Below are 24800 nucleotides of genomic sequence, written 5' to 3'. Positions count from 1 at the left end.
TGCTTTGTTCTCCGGAAACCCCTTCTTCTTATCTGAGGCTCTTTCTAATATGGCGTCCAACTCTGGACCGAAGACGAAATCTCCAGCAAACGGGATACTGCATAGCTTCGTTTTAGAACGAATATCACCGCCCCATTGTTTTAACCACAAGGCTCTCCTTGTGGCATTTGTTAGAGCCCCTTCTTTGGCCGCAAAACGGACGCCTTCAGCTGAAGCATCAGCTAGAAAGGCAGTGGCAGATTTAAGAAGAGGAATACTTCCTAACAGAGAAGCTCTAGGGGTGCCTTCTCTGATGTGGGATTCTAATTGGTTTAACCAGAAGAAGAGGGTTCTGGCAACTGAGGTAGCCGATAAATTTGACTTTAGGCTGGTCATAGATGTTTCCCAAGCCCTTTTAAGAAGGGCATCTGCCTTTCGGTCCATAGGGTCTTTGAGTTGCGCTGAGTCTTCAAACGGTAAGTCTGTTTTCTTGACAACCTTTGTCACCTGCACATCCATTTTAGGAACAGAGTCTCAAACTTTGGAGATTTCCCGATCAAAGACTAGACGTCGTCTAAACCCCTTGGAGGTTGTGATCTTCTTCTCTGGGTCCTTCCATTCTTCTGTAATTAACCCCAAAAGGGTATCGTTAACTGGGAAGACGCGTTGTTTTTTGGCTCTCAGTCCTCCAAACAATTCGTCCTCTCTAGATGTGCAGGGGACTTCTTCTTCAATGTCTAGAGTTTCGCGTATGGCCTTCAGTAGATTATCTAACTCATCCAACTGAAAAAGGTGACGTGGGTCAGTCTTTTGACCTACATCCTGGGAATCGATTTCTTCTGTGTCCACCATGGAACAGGAAGGGACTTCTGAATCATAATTTTCCTCCTCAGAGGAGGAGATGTCCGCTAATCTTGGTTTTTTTGGAGGGGGTTCCTTCTGTGTTGCCGAAGCCACTGAAGCCACCACTTTCTCCTCAATAAAGGATTTTAGTTCATCCATAAATGATGTTTTTTCCTCTCGCATAAACTCTTCTATACAGTTTTTACAAATGGGCTTTTGGTACGCCTCGGGCATAGTGCGAAAACACATATTGCATTTCTTAGCAGTGCTTTTGCTCTTTGCCGGTTTGCTAGCTTTCTCAGACTTTTCTGGTCTGTCCTCTTTACCTTTCCCCTTAGTCCCTTGATCCTTGTCCTAAGGGAGAAAGGTAAGGAATAACTAACTTGGAGTTCTAATGTGATATACTACTAGAACATGCCATACAGCACCACTTACGTAACCAGGAGGGTGGAGTAGGCCCAAGTCTGCCTCATCATGTTAGAGATGTCTGGGACGGCCAGGCCACCGAACGGTATATGCTCCTAAACACCAGACACCGTTCCTCTGTTAGAGCTGAATTTTATACCTTAACGGGGAGCCCATCCCCCTAGCTGGTGGCTCTGCTGCGCCCGTTCTGGCGCTCCGAGGCGCGTCTGACGTCACTTCCGGTCGCGGCCGGAAGTCGTCATCGGCCGCAAGGAACTCCTGGGAACGGAGTTATCCGCGCGGCCTCGCGTAGGCCTCATTCGGCTGCTTGGGAGGAGAGGAGCCTCTCTGACCTATCCCCTGTAGGGACAGGAAGACACTGGCGGGAGGATGCGGGTGGGAGGCTTTTAACCTCTCTGCTTCCTGTCCCTACAGAGGTCAAGGGGCATCCTCCAAGTGGGCCGTCATGGGGGACGTATTGGAAACTTAGATTTTCTGCCTCCTCCAACTCCGCTCCAAAAGGGGTTGTGTTATTTTTCTAAACATTTCATTTAGAAACGCAATGGATGGCGCTTGGACTGGCAGCATATGTGTCTCCATTGAAATACATTTGATCGGTCGCGAGTACCTGGTGCTGGGTGCTCATACCTGGGTGCTTGTTACCGATCGCATATGTTTTAATGGAAACGCATACGCAATTGGGCCTTTACATGTGCATTGCTTTTCTAAACGTAACAAGTGAATACAGCCTTACAGAGGTTTGGAAAATAAACGGATATAAGATTTGTTAGAAGGAGTTATGCTTGTTCTTGTGCTTTGTCCTGCTTTGGCTCACAATAACTGATGCAAAACGTGGCGTATGAATTGGGCTTTGAAATGCTATTCGAATGCAACAGGTAAGGGCCTATGACTTTCTACCAAAATCCATGCGATCGGGAACAAGCAACATCTGTTTTCCATGTGAACGATGCAATACCAGTGGTGCTCATTCCCAAACGCATATATGGAATCTCGCCGAGAACCTCCCTATTATGTTTGAATTGTGTTTCAAAATGCAATTCAAACACCACAAATGAACGTGGCCAAATACTTATGAAACCGCGGAGCTATAAACTGAACCTTAGTTCAGCAGGAGTCAATATTTTAATTTACAACCACTTAAACCACCCTAGGCCGGCAGCACACCTGGAGTTTTGAACCCGTTTTTGGGCCGTTTTTAAGCAGTCTGTTAAAAAACGCATCCATTTTTGACCGGTTTTACCAATTATCTTAATTAAAACGGGTCAAAAACGCATGTTTTCAAAAAATGCATGCGTTTTTTAACGGACTGCTTAAAAACGTGCCAAAGGCGGGTTCAAAACGCCATGTGTGCCGCCAGCCTAAAGCCTCCAAAAACTTTTATAACAGTTGAAACCTAAAACTTTTTACTTCTTCTCCATATCGGTTACTAAAATTTCAGCATATATTAAACGCTTGGTTAGATCATATACTAAGTAAATTTTCCAGCTCCAGTAAAAATGCAGATAGGATCTTACGGTAAACTAAATTGCTAAACTGACAATAGACAAAGAGGAGCTCTGAGGGCTGCGTCTAAGCTCATCTGCCAAATTGTTCTTTACATTTTTGTCTAAAACTATTTTTCCTGAATAGACCATTATGATTATTGCTCTCCCAGCGCATTTGCACCACCTGATTGTAATAAGGCCTCATTAGCCGCAAACCACAACTTCTCTCACATGAAAATAAGAGCATTCAGGCTTTCATTAGTGACGATTCTCCAAAACGGGGCTCAGGGAAATGAGAGTAATGTGATGTTTGCACATAACAGACCCTGTGATCATCTATCATGAGTTCCCAATGTTACAGTATAATAGGGACGCAGCCGTGTAAGCCCAATCACGCCGTCACTGTCGCAGCAGCCGCCATCCATGGAGGACAAGATGTTTTATAGTAGGATACTTTAAAAAAAAAATTGTGGTTTAATCTTTATAAATGAAAGTTATTAAAATAATTTACATTTTCTTTCTTTTTTTTTTTTTTTTTTTTTTTTTTTACAAAATGTCTTCGATCATCCTGGTACAACGTAAAAATAATAGTATGGGTGAACCTCGTGAATTTATAAAGTTAAAGGGGTTGTCCAGGATCTGATCTTTTCTTATTTTTGGCCTCAGATGGCAGAACTCTATACCATGGAGGTGACATCACTGCTGAGCCAAAACACAGGCCGGCGGTGATCGGAGGACCTGCACTGGACCGGAGGTAAGGACCCAGGCGAGTATAGGTTCTTTATTACGTTTACATCACATGGTGCCAATTAAAGCAATCTGGGATCCCAGACAACCCCTCTAAAAGATTTTAGGTTGCATTCACACGTGGCGTTCCCCTTGCGTTTAGAGACTGCAGGCGAAACCGGTGGGCAGTGCTCAGCCTGATCGCATATGTGTTTCGCTGCAAAGTATTGACAAAGTATGCTCTCTGCCCGCATGCACACACTGTGAAGCAGCATGAAGTGATCAGGTGGCGGCATTCCGCGCCATAGTGTGTGCATGCGGTGTGTCTCTGCCCACACTCCCGGAAAGCCGGAGCAGAGGGAACAAAAGGACACTTGGCTGAGTGCCGAAGGTGAGTACCAAGTTTATTTAAGTTTATTATTTTATCATAAAAGGGGCTCTGTTTTTTTTCCATTTTTTTTGTAAAGGGGGCGGGGGCTGCTGGATACCCTATATACTCGAGTATAGGCAGAGTTTTTTTAGCACAAAAAATGTGCTCACGTCATGACATCAGCTGCTGTCTGACATTGCGTGTGGGGACACGGAGCTGATGTCGGAGCAGCATCTCAGTCAGGTCCTTTAGCCTCTTAACAATAGCAAACTGTACCCTATGCATGTAACTGACCACATGGAGTCACAGCAGCCTCCATGGACTTCTACTCCTTTCCATCCTTCATGAAGGCATGCTGTGATTTCATGCGATCAGATACATACATGGTGTACCGTTTGCTATTGTTAGAAGGCTAAAGAACCTGTGATGATGTCACTGGTCACATGACATGAATGGAACACAAGGCACTGTGTAAAAAAATTTACACAATATTTCCCATCTGTACATAGAGCTTTACATGTCTGTAGCTGAATATTAGCACACAGTTCCTAAGTACAAGGAGGCAGAGCAGTGAGAGACACAGAGCGGTCAGTCAAAATAATGGGGTGTGGTTCACTGCCAGCTTGAGAGAGAGAAGAGTCAAACCACTAGACATGAGTCAGAAAAGCTAATTTGCATATCAGAAAATTGTCTGTAATTAAGGTATGATGTATTTAGGTGATATGGGGAGGACTGAGGCTTTCTCAGCAAGCATTGTTAGTCTGAGTGGTAAAATTTTGCAGTCAGGTCTTCTTTAATTTGGACTAAAAATAAAATTAAAAAATAGTACACAAAATGCAAATGCCAGAAAGCAAATATGTCTGACCCTTGTCCTAACCCCAGCTGATAAGAGTCTGACACATCGAAGTGCTGCCAGTATCAGTTCGATTGACCGATTATGTAACTTCATAGAATGGCCCTCATTCACTTACACTGCATTTTAGGAAAATAAGTGATGGCTAGCACAAAAAAAATATATACCGTATATACTCGAGTATAAGCCGACCCGAGTATAAGCCGAGGCCCCTAATTTTACCACAAAATACTGGGAAAACATATTGACTCGAGTATAAGCCGAGGGTGGGAAATGCATTGGTCACAGCCTCCCCAGTATATAGCCTGCCAGACCCTGCCCCAGTGTATATAGCCTGCCAGACCCTGCCCCAGTGTATATAGCCTGCCAGACCCTGCCCCAGTGTATATAGCCTGCCAACCCCCGCCCCAGTGTACAGGGCCGGATTAAGGATGGTGGGGGCCCCTGGGCGCAAACTGGTGGGGGCCCTTCCAACAATGTTTTTGGAAGTATATAGCCTGCCAGCCCCCTGTAGTATATAGCCTGCCAGCCCCCTGTAGTATATAGCTTGCCAGCCCCCTGTAGTATATAGCCTGCCAGTTCCCTTTAGTATATAGCCTGCCAGACCCCTGTAGTATATAGCCTGCTAGACCCCTTAGTATACAGCCTGCAGCCCCCTGTAGTATACAGCCTCCAACCCCCTGTAGAATACAGCCACCAGCCTCCTGTAGTATACAGCCACCATCCCCCTGTAGAATTTAGCCGCCAGTCCCCTGTAGAAAATGGCCGCAAAATAATAAACTTCATACTTACCTCACCTTCCCTTCCAGTGATCCCACAACGCTGCAGGCTCTTCCTTGCTCTTCAGGCAGCTGCCGGCCACTGAAGACACAGCTGCCATCGCTGGGGGAGATCGCCAATGCACTGTTTTGGCAGCAGCATGTAGTGATCGGACTCCAACAGCGTCATGTCATCACTTGCCACCGGCGTCCCATCACAACCGCCAAAACAGTGCATCGTCGAACTCCCCTAGTGATGGCAACTGTGTCTCACTGACACAGCTGACATCCTAGACCCCTATGTGCGATGCGGGCGGCCACAGGCCGCAGCACATCGCACATGGTGACAGTCAGCGACAGTCGGCTGAGCTGAGTTGCTGACTGTCGGTAACTGGTGGGGGCCCCTTAAAAAGTGAAACTGGTGGGGGCCCCGGGGCTAGAGCCCCAGGAGCCCCTCCTTTAATCCAGCCCTGCCAGTGTATATAGCCTGCCAGCCCCTGCCCCAGTGTATATAGCCTGCCAGCCCCTGCCCCAGTGTATATAGCCTGCCAGCCCCTGCCCCAGTGTATATAGCCTGCCAGCCCCTGCCCCAGTGTATATAGCCTGTCAGACCCTGCCCCAGTGTATATAGCCTGTCAGACCCTGCCCCAGTGTATATAGCCTGTCAGACCCTGCCCCAGTGTATATAGCCTGCCGCCGCTGCCGGACAGATCGCACAGAAGATCGCACATGGTGACAGTCAGCGACAGTCGGCTGAGCTGAGTTGCTGACTGTCGGTAACTGGTGGGGGCCCCTTAAAAAGTGAAACTGGTGGGGGCCCCGGGGCTAGAGCCCCAGGAGCCCCTCCTTTAATCCAGCCCTGCCAGTGTATATAGCCTGCCAGCCCCTGCCCCAGTGTATATAGCCTGCCAGCCCCTGCCCCAGTGTATATAGCCTGCCAGCCCCTGCCCCAGTGTATATAGCCTGCCAGCCCCTGCCCCAGTGTATATAGCCTGTCAGACCCTGCCCCAGTGTATATAGCCTGTCAGACCCTGCCCCAGTGTATATAGCCTGTCAGACCCTGCCCCAGTGTATATAGCCTGCCGCCGCTGCCGGACAGATCGCACAGAAGATATACAGGGGTCACGGGAAAGTTGAGTTTAGATATATTTATTTTTTCGACTCGAGTATAAGCCGAGTTTGGGTTTTTCAGCACATTTTTTATGCTGAAAAAATAGGCTCATACTCGAGTATATAAGGTATATATTGCCTTTGAATTACCGTATTTTGCGGCTTATAAGCCGCACCGGACTATAAGGCGCATTAGTCCGATGCGCCTTATATATGTAATAATTACATATATAAGGCGCATCGGACTATAAGGCGCGTGGTCCGGGGGCGTGGCGGAGGTCCGGGGGCGTGGCGGAGACCCCACGCGACGGGGCGCGCCGCCGAGACGCGACGCCGAGACGCGACGGGGAACGCGGGGAAGGTGAGCGGGGAAGGTGAGGGGGAGGTGGAGGAGGGCAGCGGACCATACTTACATAGGTCCCCGCTACCGGAGACAGCAGATCTCCAGTAGCGGGGACCTATGTAAGTAGGGTCCGCTGCCCTGTGCCCTGTGCCATAGATAGGGCGCACCGGACTATAAGGCGCACTTTGGATTTCCACGGAAATCCAAGGCTTTTAAGTGCGCCTTATAGTCCGGAAAATACGGTATAGCTATTAGTTAAAAAGCACAAAAACTTGACGGGATGATGGAAGAGTCATTCTCTGGAGAACTGGGGGTCCTGTTTTTGTGATCTATCTAAAACTTGGGACAACCTCTTTAAAAGACGTCCACCACCAGGATGAAGGATTGTAAACCAAGCACACTGACATACTGGTGTGTGCCCCCTCTGGCAGGATCTGCTCTTCTTTGAACTTTTTTTGCTTTTATTTTTAAGGAAAAAAAGGCTTCAAAAATTATGCAAATTTGCCAGAGGGGCTCCAGGCTCCATTAACACCCATGGAGCCCAGAGCTCCTCAGGCTTATTTGTATAATTTCAAAAAGTATTTTTTATAAAAAAACAGGGCATAAGCTAAAGTAGCATGTCCTGCCAGAGCAGGCACACACCAGTATGTCACTGTGGTTGGTTTATAATCCTTCATCCTGGTAGTAGATGTCCTTTAAAGGGAACCTGTCACCAGGAGACCCATTTTTAGCACTCCCCCATCCCCACAGAGCATAGTACATACACTGACAATGTGTTTTTGTATTAAAAATTGGTTTTACAGAAAAAAAGATATGTTATATTGTACCTTTCATTAGCATCTGCTGTGTGACTAGGCAGTTGCCTTTTGGGAGGAGCTGGAAAGGAGCAGTCCCCCCCCCCCACCCTTGGGGAACAGCTTCTCCATGTGACCTTTTCAAATATATGAAAACACCCATCACTTGGCTTAGCGACGCCCCCTGCTCCTCTACAGCCAATCCCAAGTGTGGGGAGTTATTCATATATTTGAAAAGGTCACATGTTTCCCAAGGGTGGGGGGGAACTGCTCCTTTCCAGCCCCTCCCAAAAGGCAACTGCCTAGTCACACAGCAGATGCTAATGAAAGGTACAATATAACATATCTTTTTTTCTGTAAAACCAATTTTTTATACAAAAACACTTTGGCAGTGTATGTACTATGCTCTGTGGGGACTGGGGGAGTGCTGAAAATGGGTCTCCTGGTGACAGGTTCCCTTTAATGTTGTGTTCTTGGCCAAAACTAATATGGCCAATTCATAGGATCAGTCACTAAAGGGGTTGTCCAAGATTTTAAAATTTTTATATAGCAAAGGCCCCTTTCAAATGAACATTTGGGGGGGGGGGGGGGGTGGCAATATTGCAAATGTTGCTGCTGGATATCGGACTCCATAGACACTTATGGCACCCGACCATGGTATGGTGAGTATAAGAGCTTGTCACTTTAGGCCGGCAGCACACGTGGCGTTTTGAACCCGTTTTTGGTCCGTTTTAAAGCAGTCCGTTAAAAACTCATGCGTTTAAAAACGCACCTGTTTTTGACAGGTTTTACCAATTATCTTAATTAAAACTGGTCAAAAACGGATGCGCTTTCAAAAAATGCATGTTATTCAAAAATGCATACGTTTTTAAACGGACTGCTTAACAACAGTCCAAAAACAGGTTCAAAACGCCACGTGTGCCGCCGGACTTACCGCGGATGGATAAAAGATAGAGTATGCTCTATCTTTTCCTATATGTACAACCGGGGTACATGCGTAAGAGATATAGAGGGGGCGGGGTGAGCAGAGCATGTTCATCTGGAATGCTCCTCCTCTCTCCAGCCGAACATGTGCTACGCCTGAGTCCGGGCCCGGGAGTATCATCCATTCGCGTGAAAGCGGCCTTAGTGTAGTGTCACAATACTCAATATAAAAACAATACTTTGCCTTGTTAAAAAGAAACTATTTGGGTATCTGCGCACAGAAGCGGAATGTTTGCGGATGCACCCCATCGGAAATCCCAATAAGTGACATGTCAGTCATTTGCTACAGATGAAAAATCAAAAACCCCGATAAATTGTCCCCTCTCTGACACTGAGGTGTTTTTTAACGGACTGCTTAAAAACGGACCCAAAACGGGTTCAAAACGCCATGTGTAGCATCACCCTTACAGGAGGGGACAAGCAGGCAGCTAATGAACAGAGGTCATAAGGCTGACCCTAATTGACCCCAGTGACTATAGTGAGGTCCGCTACATTACAGAAATTTTGGCAGAGATTTTGTTCCACGATTGTGAACACAGTCTAAGTAGGTGTTAAAAGCGCTTAAAAATAGACATTTTTATTTTATTGTCACATGTTTCTAGTGCCATATCAGACATTTTAAGGAAGTTTCTGTAAAAAGGAGCCAAATAAAGTGTTATAAATGTATTTTATGACACCTCACTATAACATGATGTCACTACAAGTCCCACAATGGGCTCTACTCCCAGCAGCCATTACACCACTGTACAACCCAAATAAAATCCAGTCCACACCAACTTACCAACTAGGGAAGAAGCATGCGAGCGTCCCTCCGCCACCAGAGACCCAGAGTAATACAGTTTTCCAGTCTCCGTTGTCGAGTAAACTTGTTTGATGCACTTAGATACGTTTTGGACTTCAGAAAAATGGCCGACGTCTGACCGTTTTAACTACACAGTTTAAGGACATAATTTTGCTTATTAAGCTATCGCCTTTTCCTCTTTTAATTTCAGATGACGCTTTGCTTACTTCCTGACTCGGACTAAGTGACAGAGTTACGGGGGAGTTATAGTTATATGCTATCATTATAATAAGGAAGTAAATTGTAATAACTGATCTTTCGTCATAGACAGGAATTATTTAATGTTTTTCATTATGTAATGGCTAAAGGCAAAGAAAGATTTGTATGTTATAAAGTCATTTTCTTTGGACACCCCTATTATAAAGTGGTTTAATCCTGAGAATCTTCATTCAAAAACATAACAATGGGACTTCTCAATGGTGGAAAAGTGCAGTGAATGTAAACTTATTACACTGTGAATCTGAGGCTACATGGCCGCATTTTAATAATAATAATAATCTTTATATAGCGCCATCATATTCTGTAGCGCTTTACAAATCATAGGGGAGAAATACAAATATAATAAAACATGACACAAACATTCATATGGAACAATAGGAGTGAGGTCCCTGCTCACAAGAGCTTACAATCTTCATGCAGTTAACGAGTGTAATAGGCAGATTTAAGAGCACATTTGAAACTTCAGAGGTTGAGTATAAGTATCATAGTGTGGGGCACATCATTCCATAGAATGGGTGCAGCTCTAGAGAAGTCTTGGAGATGCGAGTGGGAGGTTCGAATTAAGGTAGAGATTAATCTCAAATCAAAGAGCAAGGGTAGGACGATAGACTGAGATGAGAGAAGAGAGATAGGGAGGTGCAGCATTATTCAGAGCCTTGTGGATGAGGTTTATGATTTTAAACTGTATTCGAAAGGAGACTGGTAGCCAGTGGAGTGACTGGCACGAACTGGAGGCATCTGTGTAGTGTTTGGTCTGAAAGTCGAGCCTGGCTGCTGTATTAAAAATAGATTGGAGAGGAGAGAGTTTGGTGAGTGGAAGACAGGTTAGTAGAGAGTAACAGTAGTCTAGACGAGAGTGGATGAGAGCAACAGTTAGCATTTTGCAAGTTTCACATGTGAGAAACGGTCGGATTCTAGAGATGTTTCTGAGGTGCATGTGGCAAGAGTGAGCAAGAGATTGAATGTATGGTTCAAAGGAGGTCGGAGTTCAGCACAACCTCAAAACAGCGGGCCTGCTACTTCAGGGTTATGGTGACCCCACAGATTGAGATGGAGAGGTTAGGATAGACTTTGTTAGTGGATGTTGGAAATACAAAAATTTTGGCCTTAGAAGGATTACGTTTCAAAATGAGACATGATGTTAGAGACAGCAGAGAGACATTCACTAGTGTTCTGGATTAGGCCGGGGGTGATGTTACGTGCCAAAGTATATAGCTGGCTATTATAAGTGTAAAGATGATATTGGAAACCAAACTGCTGATGGTTTTTCCAATGGGGCAGTATAGAGGGAGAAGAGAAGAGGACCTAGAACTGAGACCTGAGGAACCCCGACTCTGAGAGGAAGATGAGAAGAGAAAGATCCAGAAAAGGAGATGCTGAAAGTGCGGTCAGAGAGATAGGAAGAAAACCAAGAGAGTGCAGTGTCCTTCAGCCCAATGGAGCGAAGTATCCTGAGGAGGAGCTGGTGGTCCACAGTATCAAACGCTGCCGAGAGATCCAGAAGAACGAGGAGCGAATAGTTACCTCTGGATTAAGCAGTGAGAAGATTATCGGAGACTTTAGTAAGAGCAGTTTCAGTAGAGTGTATAGAGCGAAAACCAGATTGTAGGGGGTCAAGGAGGGAGTTAGCTGACAGAAAACGAGAAAGTCGTGAATAGACCAGGTGTTCCAGGAGTTTGGAGAGGAAAGAGAAGTTAGAAACTGGTCTGTAGTTAGCAGCACTGGGTGGGTCCAGAGAAGGTTTCTTTAGTAATGGGGTAACAACAGCGTGCTTAAAAGGTGAGGGAAAGACTGGTGAGAAGTGACTGCTGGGGAGAGGGACTATACGAGATGTAAGGGGCTGTGGTCCCTGATGCAGGTGGTGGGGCGAGCAGAGGAGAGAAGCCTGGACACTTCTTCCGCTGTGACTGGCTCAAAGGAAGAGAGTGAACAGGGCAGAACAAATCTATACATTGTGCTATACATATGCAACACCCTCGCCGATGCAATGGCGAGATAGGGTTTGCGAATACGTCCCACCTGCATGTAATCCCATTACACAACATGGTTCTAATAGGACATAGGGATATTGCAGTGGTGAATCCTGCCTGGCAAGGCAGAGGTTAAGTATTTTGTATAATGCCAGATGCTGTTATCCAATGATATGTGTTACATCCTGTGCTCTGTAAGCTGAGATGTGATTGGAGGAGCAGCCACCACCTGACCAAAGGAAGGTAATAAAACCTCTGGCCAGGAATGTTCTAGAGTTCTCTCAGAGAGATTCATGAGAAGAGGAGAATCTTAGAGATCAGTGAGTGAGTGAGTAATCTCTGTCTAGCCCATACCAGAGCAGGAAGAGCCTAGCCCCTGCCTCTGAAGAGTGGAGCATCAGACTAGAGTTAGTGTAGTGAGGAAAAGGGGTATCATCTTACCTTTGAAGGTGATACCTGAAGCTCTACAGGACAAGCTGAAGCTTCCTACCAGGACACAGCTGCCTCCCAGCCTGCCCTCTACTTCCAGGCTGGTGAACTATCTCCTGAGGCTCCCTCCAACTCACATCTCAGCACCCTACCTACCTGTTAAAGGCACGTTTGCTGCGGTTCCTGCGGTTCAAATAAAGAACTGTAGGTGTTTTCTTCAACTTCTGTCTCCGTCTGGTCCCTGCTAATACGGCTGCCTTCATCACCGGCACCCTGTCCATCACCCAGAGACTCACACTCGGGACATTAAGGGGTTGCCCCAGGGAGATCCGCTATAGCAGCCTCTCCCTCATCATTTCTTGCCAACACCACCCTGCTGGAGACCTGCCAGGCTGTAGGACAGCCCTCCGGTTCCCCCGTACCAAGCACCGTGACAATAGCGTGCTTAGGCCGCAACCGCCAGCCACTCCGGTACCGCGGGCCCCGGCTGACTCCAGGCCTCACCTCAAGGGCTAGGCCCCGGTGGGGGATGTTGCAAGTGGCGTCACGAACAGGATTGATACTTCTGTGCCTTATTAAGGCATTAAAGACTTTCCTTTATTAAAAAGACTGTGCTGCCTAACCCTGCTGCCATCCGGGTTTAGGCCCAAGTATTTGTGTGTTTCTACATTGAACTTTATACTGCTGCCACGTGCTGTCGAGCGCCGCTCCAGCACTCAAGAGGTTAATTCCTGCAAGAACTGTTTCAGCTCTGCTACATCCGGCGCTGCTGCGCCTGAAGCATTTACCTCAGAGGCGTGTGGCGCAGCAAGTATTTCCAGCCCGCCAAATCCTCACTGGCGGGAACTCCAGAGGCGTCACTAGGCTCCGCCCCCTGCGCGAGTGGCGCGAACTACTGTGGAGGAGGAGCTGGAGCGAGTGCGGCCGGCAACGAAGAGGGTTAATCGGCCATCTTGGATTTCGGCGCAGGCCGCGCCTGAAGCCTGCCAGCAGTGTGCGCCTCATCCGGAGTTCCGGCGCACGTGTCCTGCGACTGGAGGAGAACACCGCTGAGCATCACCGAGCCCCTGCTGCCTGCCGGACATCGGGAACGGAGACCTTCGTGTACCGGAGCTGTCCTGTCACCGCGGCTGATCCTGAGTGAGTACCGCTGGGGAAGTTAAAGGGGGGTAGAGATTGTTTCCGACGCTAGGTTATTGGCTCACCTCCCAGGGAATAGTGACTGTGTCTTAAAGTGCCCACGTCCCATTCTAGCCATCGCCCATAGCAACGGACATTGTGTAACCCTACAGACTTCCCTCAGCTAGACCAGTCATGTCCGCCCAGGACGAAGATACGGGACTGACGCAAGTCCCGTCCCCTGGTCCCTCCTCAGGGTACCGGAGCATGTTAAGTCCTCCAGAGAGTCCCTTCAGCCCTGCTACCGCTAGTGTCCCTGGGACTCCCACCATGATGCCTCTGACTATGCCCTACTATCTGGGGGCCCCCTGGTTACCCTACTACGAGGGAGAATCACATACTCTCCCTGAATTCAGGGACAAGTTGTTAGCCACCTTCGCCTTGCTCCCATTCACAGAGGAACAGAAAGTGGGCATCCTCATCGGGCAGTTGAAAGGACCCGCTCTCCGGGAAGTCAAGTCTTGGCCCCGAGAACAGTGTCAGAATGTGGTCCAGATTCTTGATAGGCTACGTAACACCTTTGACAAGTGTACTGTCTCCGAGTTGAAGAGAATGGGCATGAAGAGAATGATTGTCGTCAGTTAAACGACAAACCCTTGGAGCTAAGGGACGACCTCCAAGGGAAGAACTTGTAAGTCCCCGAGATGCTAACTGGATGCCCAGGTTCGTGGGGACTCGCCCCATGGTTCATGTAACCATCAATGGAGTTACCCTACCGGCCTTAATTGATACCGGCTCTCAAGTGACCACCCTCCGGAGTGCTGCCTTCGAGAAATGCCGAGGAAAAGCATCCCTAGTCCAGCCTCCAAAGGCTTACTTGAACATTATTGCTACGAACGGAAAACCCGTACCCATCCGCGGCTACTGGGAGCCCACGCTAAGCATTGGAGACACTGAGTTAACCAGACAGGGCGTAGTGGTGACACGTGTGCCCGAAAACGGTAACTTCTCCCTGGTACTGGGTACCAATGTCCTCCGCAATTGCTACCCTGAAGTGCTGAAGGCTCTCCACGACTCCCTGCCAACAGTGCCCAACGGTTCCCGGAAGGTAATTCAAGAGACTATGCAGGTTCTAGCGGCGCAACAGAAGTTTGCTGGCCCTAATGGAGAAATCTGCAGAGCCCAGATCAAGGATCCCCAACCTGTCCGGCTTCAACCTGGGACTGAGACGTTAGTATGGTGTCGAGCCTGCATGGGCGTCCAAGGTCAAGACTACCAGGCGATAGTAGAACCTCTACCAGCTGATGAAGACCTGCCCATTCTAGCCGCCAGGAGCCTAGTCACTGTATCCCGAGGACAAGTACCCATTCGATTACTAAATGTGGGAGACTCCCCAGTGGATCTGAGAAAGTACCAAGCCGTAGCCACTCTCTTCAGTGTCCATCCTGAAGACTTGGTGGAAACCTCTCTGTCTGCCTCCCAACAGTTGGAAGTGAAGCAAGGTGCTGAAGATGAGCCTGCCGAGCAATCCTGGTGGCTTGAGCTCAATATTGGAGATGACGATTTTACTCCTGCAGACCAAGTACAAGGTGTCCTGGAGGTCGTTATGAAGCACCACCAGGCCTTCAGCAAACACCCACTGGATTTTGGGCAGACTACTCTGATCCAACACACCATCCCTACTGGCTCTCATCCTCCTATCAAGGAACGATACCGGCCCATACCTCCAGCCCGCTACCAAGAGGTGAAAAAGCTGGTACAAGAGATGAAGACAGCCAACGTTATCCGGGAGAGTCACAGCCCATGGGCTGCCCCGCTGGTCCTTGTGAAGAAGAAGGATGGAACCCTTCGATTCTGTGTTGACTATAGGAAGATCAACAATATCACCCACAAGGACGCCTATCCTCTGCCTCGAATCGAGGAATCCCTCTCAGCCCTAGGGTCAGCTGCCTACTTCTCTACCCTGGACCTGACCAGTGGCTACTGGCAAGTGGCCATGGCGCCGGAAGACAGAGAGAAGACGGCTTTCACCACCCCAATGGGCTTGTTCGAGTTCAACAACATGCCGTTTGGGCTATGCAACGCCCCAGGCACATTTCAACGGCTGATGGAGAGATGTTTGGGTCATCGCAACTTCGAGACCGTCCTGCTATATTTGGACGACATCATCATCTACTCCAAGACTTATGAAGACCACCTCCAACATTTGGCTGAAGTCTTCCAAATCCTGACCCAACATGGGTTGAAGGTCAAGCCATCCAAGTGCCACCTGCTACAACCTAGTGTCAAGTACCTGGGACATGTGGTGAGCGCTCATGGAATTGAGCCAGATCCAGAGAAGATTGCAGCTGTCCACGACTGGCCTACCCCATCAACCGTACGGGACATCAAAAGCTTCCTGGGATTTGCCAGTTATTACAGGCGTTTCATCCCGAAGTTTGCCCAGCTGGCGGCTCCCCTGCAAGAGCTCCTAAGGGGCCTGCCAAAAGAGAGCCAACGTTCCCGAGTATCCATTGAGTGGACGGCCGAACGAGAAGCTGCCTTCCAGATGCTCAAGCAACGGCTGACTGAACCTCCGGTGTTGGGATATCCAGACTATAGTCTGCCTTTCACCCTATACACTGATGCCAGCAAGCAAGGTCTAGGGGCGGTATTATCCCAGCTCCAAAACGGAACTGAAAGGGTCATAGCCTACGCCAGCCGTTCCCTCCGAGAACCGGAGCAAAACGACCAGAACTACAGTTCCTTCAAGTTGGAGTTTCTGGCGTTAGTCTGGGCTGTGACCGAAAAGTTCAAGGACTACCTAGCTGCATCATCTTTCACTGTCTTCACAGACAATAATCCTTTGGCGCACCTGAACACCGCTCGTCTTGGAGCACTGGAACAACGGTGGGCCTCCAGACTTGCCAATTTCAGCTTTACCATCAAGTACCGGGCTGGTAAGACCAATGACAACGCCGACGCTCTGTCCCGTCTCCCTGACCAGTGGGAGGGACCCTCCACGGATGCTCAGTGGGAAGATGTGGAGATGCCAGCGTTCTATGCCCGGTTTGTGCGTCAAGATGCCCAGAGAGTTTACTCCCTACCGACAGAGGCAGCGCCAGCTACTCCTCAAGAAGAGTCAGAGCCCCCTGCGGAAAAGGACCTCTGGATAAGTCTTCAGGCTGATAGCCGTGCCATAGGAGAAGTAATGGACTATCTCTCTAGTGGGCGAGTGCCTGAAAGAATCCGGCGCAGAAGAGCTGATGGAGAACTGTCTCAATTGTGGCGCCAGAGAAAGGCTCTGAGCATGCACCAGGGTCTGCTAAAGAGAAGAACTCTGGACCCTATCACTTATGATCGGATATACCAGATTCTGATTCCCAGGAGGGACGCCAAGATAGTACTGGAAATGTACCATGACCAGTCCGGGCACTTTGGCGCTCAGAAGACTGAAGCCACCCTCCGAAGGCGATTCTTCTGGGTCAACATGAAGTCCGACATTGAAGCCTGGTGTCGAGAATGCCCAGCCTGCGCCATCGCTCGAGGAGAGCGACACAATCAAAGGGCCCCTCTACGTCCCATTGTGAGCCAACGGCCCTTGGAGATCCTGGCATTGGACCACGTGAAGTTGGAGCCCAGCAGATCCGGTCACAGTTATGCTCTTACGATCATCGACCACTATACCAAATTTGTGGTTGCAGTACCTGTCAGAGATCTGTCTGCAAGGACTACCGCAGCGGCCCTGTGAAAGAGCTTCATCCTCCCCTATGGCTGTCCGGACCAGATCCTTACAGACCAAGGAACAGCATTTGAGTCCCAAGTCTTCCAGGAGCTGTGCACTCTATATGGCTGCAAGAAGCTGAGGACCACAGCTTATCATCCCCAAGGCAACGGGCTGTGTGAAAAGATGAATCAGACTCTAATCAATATGCTGAGGACTCTGACCCCTGCAAAAAGGGCTGACTGGCCAAAACTTTTGCCCGAATTAGTGTACCTGTACAACAATACCACTCATTGCTCCACAGGATACACCCCGTATTATCTGATGTTCGGGAGACACGGCCATCTCCCTGCTGATATGACCTGGGACATGGAGTCCCCTGATTCCCAGTCTTTACTCCCTCAGACTGACTGGGTTCACGAACACCAGAGGCGCCTGGCGGATGCCAGAGAAGTTGTGGATCTGCGGTTGGAAGAGGCCCGAGAGAAACAAAAAAGGGACTTCGATCGTAATGCCTGTGCTGAGCCTTTTGCCCCAGGAGATCGAGTGTGGCTGCGCAACAACCATCCTACCAGTAAGCTAGATGGGCGTTGGGAGCGTGAGCCATACCTAGTTAGGGACAGTCTCTCCCCTGAAGTCTACGAGATTTCAAGAGGAGACCGTCCACCACTCCGGGTACATAGGAACCAGCTGAAGAGATGTCTTCGTCTTTTTGCCCCTATGTCTACACCTCTCACCTCGACCCCCAACTTACAGACCTCCTTGTGTTCACCTACCCCCAGTTTCTTGGAACTTGTGACTGTGCCTCAATTCTGTTTTGTTTCCACTCCAGTAAGAGGTACCTCGCAGAGACCATCATCCCCACCGCAGTCTCCAATACTGCTGCCTGTGGAGGATGATCCGGCTCCACTGTCTGCAACCCCTGAAACATCAGAGCCAGCTGAGACTCCGACTCCAGCGCCTGAATCAGAGGACGACGATGAGGAGATTGTTATCTTCTCCAGGCCGGAACTTCGAAGGTCTCAAAGGGAGACAAAAGGTAAAGCTCCTGCGTACCTGCAGGAGTACCAGCTGGTGACCCGCAGGAGCAGGAGGCAGGTACGTTTTTCTGACACCGAAGTACTTACCACCGAAGAAGATGCTGACTAACCCCTGAAGGGCTGTAGCCCACTTCAGGTACTGTACATTGTACATATTGTATATTTCTGTCCTAACCCTATTGAGCCAAAGACTTTCCTGAGACTCTTACCCTTATTTATCTCAGTCAAGAGACATACCTTGAACTGATTATTGTCCTGTGCTATGATAGCACCCCTTCCTCTGCCACAGCAGAGATAATTTCTTCAAAGGACTCTGTCCCTCTACACATAGAGGAGACCCTTTGCTTCTCAGTGCACTTTTCCCCACATCAAGGGCTGTACCCAGAAGATGGACTTTGTCACTAGAGACCTTCTGAGAGACTTTTGCCAGATACTACAAGGGAAAAGTGGCCATTGACTACTATTTTGCACTTAATGCCTTCCTTTTAGGTACGGACATTCTGTTTGCACTTTTTATGCCTTTCCTTTGCAGGAAAAGAGACATTTACTACCGTGCTACCCTGAGTAGCCTATCCACCTCTGTAACGTTTGCAATGTTATAAGATGTGTACCCATTGGGCTCCTAAGCCAATGTGAATTAACCTGTTGCACACTGTCATATCTGCCAGTAGTCTGCATTAACCCTTTCATAGGCTTTTCAGGTTGTAGAGTGGCTGTGTCGGACCGTCTCTATATAGTACAATGTTTCATTGTGTCACATATGCCAATGTATGCATATATACACTATATAATTGCCGCCAGGGAAGAAGCGTTGATAAAACAAATATACAGGCCTTGGTGCAAGGAGTGGATTACAGGACATGACACCACACCTTTCCTACTGTACAGTTCGGTTTAATGGCGTCAGCGACCAACTGTCATACAGCTATATGTTTTGTCTTAGTCCGACACCAACCCAGGTGCCTGTCTCCAGGACCATGGGCGGTTTGTCCCTACACCTCACATAGCCTGCACTTCCTAGAAGTGCCTTTAGCCCCCTCTGTGCCCCAAAACATCTGTAGTCGAGCCGAGGGCGGCTCTTTCAATTGCCCCCGGGGTATGCAACACCCTCGCCGATGCAATGGCGAGATAGGGTTTGCGAATACGTCCCACCTGCATGTAATCCCATTACACAACATGGTTCTAATAGGACATAGGGATATTGCAGTGGTGAATCCTGCCTGGCAAGGCAGAGGTTAAGTATTTTGTATAATGCCAGATGCTGTTATCCAATGATATGTGTTACATCCTGTGCTCTGTATGCTGAGATGTGATTGGAGGAGCAGCCACCACCTGACCAAAGGAAGGTAATAAAACCTCTGGCCAGGAATGTTCTAGAGTTCTCTCAGAGAGATTCATGAGAAGAGGAGAATCTTAGAGATCAGTGAGTGAGTGAGTAATCTCTGTCTAGCCCATACCAGAGCAGGAAGAGCCTAGCCCCTGCCTCTGAAGAGTGGAGCAAGCAGACTAGAGTTAGTGTAGTGAGGAAAAGGGGTATCATCTTACCTTTGAAGGTGATACCTGAAGCTCTACAGGACAAGCTGAAGCTTCCTACCAGGACACAGCTGCCTCCCAGCCTGCCCTCTACTTCCAGGCTGGTGAACTATCTCCTGAGGCTCCCTCCAACTCACATCTCAGCACCCTACCTACCTGCTAAAGGCACGTTTGCTGCGGTTCCTGCGGTTCAAATAAAGAACTGTAGGTTGTTTTCTTCAACTTCTGTCTCCGTCTGGTCCCTGCTAATACGGCTGCCTTCATCACCGGCACCCTGTCCATCACCCAGAGACTCACACTCGGGACATTAAGGGGTTGCCCCAGGGAGATCCGCTATAGCAGCCTCTCCCTCATCATTTCTTGCCAACACCACCCTGCTGGAGACCTGCCAGGCTGTAGGACAGCCCTCCGGTTCCCCCGTACCAAGCACCGTGACAATAGCGTGCTTAGGCCGCAACCGCCAGCCACTCCGGTACCGCGGGCCCCGGCTGACTCCAGGCCTCACCTCAAGGGCTAGGCCCCGGTGGGGGATGTTGCACATATACCCCCTTATATTGTTTCTATTTGTCTAGCTTCCCTTTCTGTAGCTCCTTAGCTTATGCCCCATTTCAAATCCCCTCTCCCCATTAATAATACCCATATTTCTACACAGATTTATTTTACTATCCCCAATTCATCCCTTTTTTCATTTTTGCTGTAAATAAAAATCAGATACTTACCTTTACACAATTATTCATATACGCCATATTCTGTCTTCTAGTCACTGCTACGTGCAGCTCTGAGGCCAGAAGGCACCATGATGTCATTACATGTGACTGGCAGCCCCTGAAGCTGCTGTGTACAGGAAGCCCCAGGATGATGGGACAGACCCCAAACTCTATGGGGGTGATGTATCAATGTTTTTGGCTATGTTTGGTGTTGTTATGGCGCAATACCTTACTCATCCAATCCTTTCCCTTTCTTGGTTGTACTTGATGGACATGTGTCTTTTTTCAACTGTATAAACTATGTAACAAATGTTGTTTTGTATAATAATTAATAATAAATGAGCAAACCCATGTCTCAGTTTGTGGGCTCACCCGTGCTCCTGTCCGCGCCCCTGTGCTCCACAGTTCCAACTCACCTGTCCACGCTCCTGTTCCCGGTCCGGCGGTCAGGCTAGCGTGTCCCCGTCTCGTAGGATAAGGTTTAAAGGGCCAGCGCACCATTGATAAGTGCTGGCTATTCCTGGGATTCCTCATAAGCCAGCCTCTTCCTGCACACCCCGCCGGATCTTTGTGCCATATAGTCATTGAGAAAGCTTATGCCTGATGCCTTGCGTTTCCTCTATGATTTCCTGTTGTGACCCCGGTTCCGTTATTGACTCTGACCCCGTGTTGCCTGCCCTGACCTACTGCTACTTCCCTGAGCCTGATCCCGTGCTGCCTGTTCCCAACTACGATTCTGCTCAACGTCTCTGTACCTCACCTTGGCCACCACCGCGGACAAAGTCGCGCCTGTGGAAGGACCTGGTGGTACCACGACACAACAAATCCTACCCGCTTTGCGGCGGGCTTTGGTGAAAACCAGGTACCACTTTGACTCTGCTCCCAGGTGTCAGTTTACGTGATCATCGGCGGTGGTCCAGTAGGTCCACTACCCCTGGTGCCTGACACCCTTTTACACTGAATTAATTTTATTGCATTGACTAGTTTTCACAATAGGACTGAATTCATGAATTGCGACTTCCGTTTAGGTACAAGTTTTGGCGCAAATTGATTCCAGTCCCCAAACTGGTCTATGTTCTGCAACCTTTGATATTTTTTTGGGACTATTTATGTGACTGTAGCAAACAACCCACATTGCATAAGACAAATTTATCAAGGGCCAAAGCCACTTTATTGAATCTGGGGGCAGCGGAACTGCAGAGACAAGCAAACTGTTGTCTGATCCGTCCTAATGATATATTACCCCCTGTGGCTGTTCCACTTAAACAGGGATGTTTGGGAAGTATGGAGCTGCTCTGTAGTTTTTCAACCCAAGTGTCATTTTATGCTTTGGGTCTTTGGTTTTGTGAATTTTAGTTTCCAGGGCAGAAGTAAGGGGAAAAAAATGGGTACTAGTGTTGCTGATTCATTTGTTATATGTTTTTACATGTTTTTGGGTATATGCTTTCAATTTGGCGACCATGTTTAAGACAATGGTTAAAAGATAGGCCCCTTTCACCCCTTACCTGCTGGGGTATTCAGATATTTCCCTTTCATTTCTGAATTAACATTGGGCCCTGGGGTTTATAACTTACCATGAAAAAAATATATATATATATATATTGTCATGGGTGCTCCCACACCTTGGGTCGCAGACGCACCTGTGCTCCTCTGTGTGCCCCGGTCACACTGGAATAATTTAGTGTTTCTTATATACTACAATGCATAATATTGTGCAAAGGTAATAAAATACATATGTATATTAACAAAGTGCTAGTGCATCAATTCATTATTTCTTATTATTACAAAAATACCTAGTAGGTAATAATGGTGTAAATAAAGTGACAAGTTCAGCCAGTGCTAATATAAGAATCAAATTAAGTCATAAAAAGATAGATAGATAGATAGATAGATAGATAGATAGATAGATAGATAGATAGATAGATAGATAGATAAATAGACGCACAGTGAAGCTGAAAGTTTGTGGACCCTTCAAAATGTTCTATATTTCTTTGCGAATTTCACCTTAGTTAACAAATGGATGTTATTTGTGATTTGGTTCTCTGCTTCTACTGATGTAGTTTAGATCAAATTTATGCAGAAACATTCTCCAAGCTCCACTATATATAATATACTATGTGAAATATACCTAGAACGGGAATCATTTTCAGAATACATATGTATGACGATACAATATTTCATGTAATCTGGGATTGATATAGAAAAATACATACAAAAAATATGATGTGTAAAATAAAAATAGGAAATTGAATCAAGAAGAAAAAATTGAATTATGTCCCTGAGATAGCATGTGGCTCCAGACACAGAAAACTGAGCTCAACATATAAAAGCACAAGAGAGTTTCTTTCCAGATTGCATCGGCTGGAGATAAGTCCTATGTACAGAAGTGATGGCTGTGACTGCAGATATGTCCTCGTGCTCTCGGCTTCCTAGCAGCAGTATACAGCCCCTTTATGTTATTCGCCGTACTCTCACTGATTACATTAGCCCCAATTTATGGCTTGAAGCATAGACTTTCTCCTATTCGCCTCTTTCCCGGCACGGCCGGCAGCATGGTTTGTTTCCTTGGATAAATCCAATTCATTCGACCCAGCGTCTAGCACTGATTTGATTTACCATGGACAATGGGCATTAAGTTAACATCTATCACTGTGGTATTTTCACAATGTCATGAGGGCTACAGATAACCTAATATGAGGATAATGAGGAAACGTTTTAAGGGCAGAGGGGTTTCTAACTATATTATGGGTCAATTCCTTCCCAATGTATGATACTTAATTCTATGAGCCTTTAGATAATTATAGAAGGATTAGTCTGGACCACAATAAATGTCATTGAATAGCTTCCTTGGGAATAGCCCTCAGCACCTATGGGTGCATTCTGTTGGTATGTGAGGCAAACTATATGGATGCTGTTTTAGTTATTTTTCATTGATATCAGGTTTCATAGATATGATCAGCCTATACATCAGGAAAGCTCCCAGCATATACACTGAGCTGAGCGCGTGATTTAAGTTTCAAATTCTGTCCTAGACAATGCACCACAAAGAAGAAGGTGAACTTCGGCGGACCTGAGCGGGGAAGCGACACATGCAGGATATCGGGTGCACGATCTTGGTAAATCGGGGCAGAGTGCATTATCATCGGACAATGCGCTTTCAGTGAACTCTGCGGACTGGGTAAGTAATTGTCCCCCATTATTTCTCCTGTGCCCAAATGATTCCCGAAAAAAAATGTTTAAATTGCCTTCCGACTCATTTATGAAGGCTTTTAGAAAAATTTTTGTCTAGCAGGGGCGTGGTTTTGGAGAAAGGGGGCGCACAGTTTAGAATTTCTAAAAGCATTTCTTAAAGTAGAACTGAACAGTCTTATAGTGCGACAAATTCATTATCACAACGATGAATCTAACGCAGCACAAGACTAGTGATGACAGCTCTGCACTGTCCGAACCTGAGACACATCAATGAATCCCCTCCACTGAGTGTACCCATAGACATATTAGGGGATATTTATCAGGGCTTCTACGTCACGTCACAGGTTTATAGCTAGCCATATAGTCATGTTAACCATTGTTACATCTGTAGAATGATACATTGAAGTTGGAAGTTACTTTATGTAACTATCCCCTATGAAGACGGCTCACTGGTACAGTCTATGTATAATGTCTGTACTCTCCCTGCTGCTGCCTACATGTATATTTACAGCTAATTCCCTGCATTTAATAAAATCAAATGAGCTATTGAGCCTGAAGGGCTCTGGGGGGCATTATTGGAGCCCTTCCTTCCTGCAGCTATACAGGTCGAGATGAACAGAATTGCTTTTCAAGTTCGGGTCCAGGGTTCAGGTGCGTCCTGTGCGACACAGACATTTGTCAGTTAATCCTGCAAAGTGACGCCCCTACCTACTATACATGGCTGTGATTGGCCAGGGGTGTCCATAGCTAGTAGATAGGGGCGTCAATGTGCTGGATTGGCTGCCCAACCGCCAATCTAGCAAAATATGTGGGTCACGCAGTACACACCCGAACCCCAGGCCCGGACTTAAAGTTTGTGTCCACTCCTCTCTATTCATAAGCTGTTACAATGTCTCTGCCCTGCTCATCCAGCACTTCCCGCCTCCCTATGCTGTAATCTCACACAGTGGGAGGTGGGAAGTGCTACTGCACAGTGTAACAGTCATGAACAGTGCATGAATCTATGGATCATGACTCATAATCTATGCATAGGTGTCCTTGGTTTATCATGCTAGATAGGTGGGGGGAAAAAATTGATGCAATGATGCAAAAAATTTGGATTAGATAACATGCTTCAATGCTTCAAGTCACATTGTTGTTATGATAATGTAGACTGACAAAATCACAGCATGGAAACATTCACACAGCTGGAATCGGGCGGTGATCTTGTTGCGGGATTTGCAACACCATGACCTTGTTGGGGCGGCCACACCGCAAAGTATAGGACTTGCCACTCTTCTGCCTTTGGAGGGAGGAAAGCTGACCAGCGCTCATCCCTCCCACCTCCTCCTCCCAGCCCTGTGATCGCCCCGGGTTCCGGTCCTGTCGAGCACACGA

The 24800-nt window shown here is 47.6% G+C and overlaps 1 protein-coding gene across 1 annotated transcript in view; it reads right to left on the bottom strand.

Moving 5' to 3' along the window:
* The window catches only part of CPQ (carboxypeptidase Q), a 281871-nt gene extending 272272 nt beyond the window's left edge, over window positions 1-9599 (bottom strand). The window contains exon 1 of the mRNA XM_072151470.1: window positions 9452-9599. The gene's annotated coding sequence lies outside the window, so the exon portion shown is untranslated. The remainder of the gene's footprint in view (window positions 1-9451) is intronic.
* Between the last annotated feature and the right edge of the window lie 15201 nt (window positions 9600-24800).

Source organism: Engystomops pustulosus, chromosome 5, assembly GCF_040894005.1.
Source record: "Engystomops pustulosus chromosome 5, aEngPut4.maternal, whole genome shotgun sequence".
Taxonomy (NCBI): Eukaryota; Metazoa; Chordata; class Amphibia; order Anura; family Leptodactylidae; genus Engystomops; species Engystomops pustulosus.
Note: the sequence above shows the minus strand (reverse complement) of the source record. Positions and strands in the feature narration are given on the sequence as shown.